We start from the raw sequence: 4,154 nt of genomic DNA, 5'->3' as shown, positions 1-4,154 counted from the left end.
GAGTTTCAAAAAGGAGATTTGGTGCTTCTAAAATTGCACCCCTACCGCCAACAATCCGTGTTCAAACGCGACTATCACAAACTTGCCAGCCGGTTCTATGGCCCATTTCCAGTTGAGCAGAAGTTGGGCAAGGTAGCTTACCGTCTTTGTTTACCACCTGCAGTTCAGATTCACCCAGTGTTCCATGTTTCTCTCTTAAAGAAGTATGTCGGTACTTTTCTTTATGACGTTGTTGACCTGCCACCAATGTCTGATAAAGGACAGATTCAAGTTGTGTCGGAGAAGGTGATCGATACAAGATGGGTAAGGCATGGTACCAAGTTTATTGAAGAGAGTTTGGTGCAGTGGAAGACTTTGCCTGCGGAAGATGCTACTTGGGAGGAAACGCAGATGCTCAAACAATAATTTCTTGTGTTCAACCTTAAGGAGAAGGTTCCGCTTGTGGGGGGAAGTATTGATACACCGAGAAGATTCTTCGGAATTCCCAAGAAAAATCCCAAGTTTTTAGCTTAAGATTGACTTGTCCTTTTCCAGTTTAGTTGTTGTTTTTATTTCAAATTGCTTGGTCATAGTCAAAGGTGGTTAGTCACCTCCAGAATAATAGTTATGTCATGGTTTTAACATGCTGAAGTTTAAGAGTTAGTGTTGCTATCGGTTTGATGTATTGAAACTCTATTTAAGGAGTTTATTTGGGACTGAATAAGAACGTTAAAAATTTTGCTCAAAGCTGTGGTTGACTTTCACCTAAAGAAAGCCAAATTTATTGAGGTTTCATTGTAATTTGACTGGGACCTATCAGAGTACTTTATGTGTCATATACGGAATGAAAAACTTTCCAAATGCTCATTTTGGATCTTATTTTTTTGAAATATATATGCATATTGTCATTGTTTAAACTATATGAATACAAACTTTATAAGACAACATTTTGGTGGTATCTCAAGTACATGAAATTTATATAATAGAATTGAGTTCCATGTGCTCTACGTGTTTCTTATACATTTTTTGTGGTAATTCGTTCATCAGAGGATCTGTAATTATCAATTTCACATTGATGTGTTCAATAACCACTTTTTATGATTTGACATGCTCCCTTAAGAGCTAAGTACTTAATGTCGATATGCTTTCTTCCACATACACTTTTATTATTCTTAGCTAGAAATATTGTAGCAAAATTGTTGCAGCTGTCCCTTAGTCGTTTGGAAATAGAATCAACACTTCCTAATCCAGTAATGAAACTCTTGAGTTGAATAGCCTATGTCGATGCTTCAAAATAAGATACAATTAAACTCTATTTTCATAATTGAGATAGCAATTAATGATTGTTTGCACTTCTCCAGGAAATAGCTCTTCTAGCTAATAAGAAGATCTATCTTGAAGTTGAACTTTTAGTGTCAAAGTAACCAACAAAATCAGAGTTTGAATATCCAACCACCTCTAGATGATCAAACCTTCTGTAAGTAAACGTGTAGTCCTTGGTTTCTTAAAGATCCTATAACACTTTTTTTGCAGTTCTCCAGTGTTCTACACCTGGATGTAGGGGTGGGCATAAACCCAAAACCCATGGGTTTACCTAAACCCAAACCAAATAAAATGGTTTGGGTTGGATAAATCATGAGATGGGTTAAATTTGGGTTTTTATGGAAGAAACCATTTCATAATGGTTTGGGCATGGTTTACCCATAAGTCATGAACAAATTTAAAGTAACATATCAATGAAAAATAAATTAAACAAAATAAAAGGCTAAATCAATATTTTAATAATAAATTTTTATTAAAATTATTATAATATAATAATTATACTACTAATAATTATTATTATATAGTAATTATACTACTACTAATTATTATTATATAATACTAATAGAAGTGCTGCACAGGGCAAATACAAATGCAATTGTTTGTACAGTACACTATTATATAACAATTTTTACGGTCTCAACTTGAGTTAAAAGACTAAATTAACATTTTAATAAAATTACTCAAACAATATTTTTATGAAATCCTCTAATATAATTTTATAGTCCTATTTGTATTGTAATTTACTAAAATTAAAAATGTAATTGATTATAAGATTTTATCAAATAAAATATGATTCTATTGTTATTTTTTAATTAAATTTAAACCTAATTAGATTTCATGTCTATTTTTTCTTACTGCATTTAAAATTTTGGCGCTTTTTCTAATTACAATAAATTTTAGATTTATTTCTTGGAAGATTCAAATTTATAAAATTAAATAATTTAATTTTGATGGATTGCTTTGATACTTGAGTTGAGATATCTTATCTTACTTTAATTTGTATTGACATTGTTAAAATTTTTGTTGTAATATGGTTACTATTTAAGAACGAAGTTATTGTAAAATCCATTATTCATAATTTTTATCCACTACATTTTTCATAATTTACTAATTAATAATTATTATAATTTGATATAGTTAAATTTATTAAAATAAAAAGTATTTTGATTATAAAATTCAAACCAAACCCAAATGGGTTGGTTTAAGTTGGGTTAAAAATATTTGGGTTGAGCCCAAATTTTTATGGTTTAGTTTGGATTGACTTAAAACCCAATCCAAATCAACCCATGCCCACCCCTACCTAGATGCATTGATATCTTCCTAGCATTCCTACTGCAAATGCAATGTCAGGCCTTGTGCAAACTTGAGCATTCATTAAGCTCTTAACTGCGCAAGCATAACAAATATTGGTCATCTATTCCCTTTAAATTTTGTTCTTTGGGTATTGTGTCAAATTGAATTTGGCACCTTTGAAATAGATGCCACACTGGGTAACCAATTATTTATACAAAATATTTCAAGAATTTTATTGATATAGTTTCTTAGGATAATCCTAATGTATTTTAATTTTTATACTAATGACATAAGAAGCCTCACCCATATCTTTCATAACAAATTATTGTGAGAGAAAAAGTTTAACCTTATGAAGCAAGCCCAAATCACTTAAATCAAGCAAAATATTATCACTAGTCTATAAGAAGGATTCTTTTCGGATAATCTTGGCGTTAGTGGCCCATTTGATATGGAATTATATTAAATAGATGTGAAAACTGCTTTCCTCAATGGAGATCTGAAGGACGTTTCATGATAATCAATTCTTTCTTGTTAAGTGAAAAGTGTGATAAGAATTGGTTGTTGATAATCTTGTAATTCTTGATGATTATCTTGAATAACAACTAATTTTCATGAAGATTCAGGAGTAGGTTCGAAACTTAGATCTTGCTTAAAAATCAAGTCTTGAGGTACTTTAACTATGTGTATCATTCTCTTGAAAATGCGTTTTTTTTTTTTTTTTTTGCTTCCTATAATTTTAGAATTATAGGATTGATGACAAAATCTATATCCTCTAGACCTTTCCCCATAGCCAATAAAACATATCATTAACTGCCTTCGGGTCTAGGTTTTTCTCTTGTAGGTTGTATATTCTAACTTCGGCTGGACAACCACATTTATGCACATTTTAAACTAGGTTCCTAACTTTTCCATAATTCAAAATGTGTTTTAAAAGCAACCTTTATTGGATCTTTATTTAGTAGATATGCAACATTTTCTAGAGCTTCACTCCACAAGGATAATAGGAAGTTGGAGTTACTTATCATACTTCAAACCATGTTTATTAATTTTTGGTTTCATCTTTCTACTACATCATTTTGATATGGCGAGCCTAGCATTGTGTATTGAGCAACAATGCCTTCTTCCTCTAGAAACCTAACAAATGGATCTGGTCTTTGTCCTTATCTTATATATTGACTATAATATTATAATATTCTCCACTTTTACCTGATCTGATAATTTTAATTTATTTTCCTAAGTTTTTCTCTATTTCTACTTTACAAACTTTAAAAGTATCTAATGCTTTGCATCTATCATAGAGAAAGTAGTGATACTTATATCGTGGATAATAGTCAATGAAAGAGATGAAGTATTTCTGACCATTTAAGCACACTTCTAGAAATGGCCACAAATATTCGTGTGTATAATTCTAATATGTCGGAACTCCTCCTAGCACCTTTCTTGGTCTTAGTGGTATGCTTTTCCTTAATGTAGTTTATGCAAGTACCAAAATCAATAAATTCAAGAGCCTTAAAGACGCCACCTTTTACTAATCTTTTGATTCATTCAATGAAGATGTA

This window comes from Citrus clementina, unplaced genomic scaffold (genome assembly GCF_000493195.1).
Source record: "Citrus clementina cultivar Clemenules unplaced genomic scaffold, Citrus_clementina_v1.0 scaffold_1, whole genome shotgun sequence".
In the NCBI taxonomy this organism is placed as follows: Eukaryota; Viridiplantae; Streptophyta; class Magnoliopsida; order Sapindales; family Rutaceae; genus Citrus; species Citrus x clementina.
The sequence above is the reverse complement of the archived record's forward strand: the minus strand, read 5'-3'. Positions refer to the sequence as shown.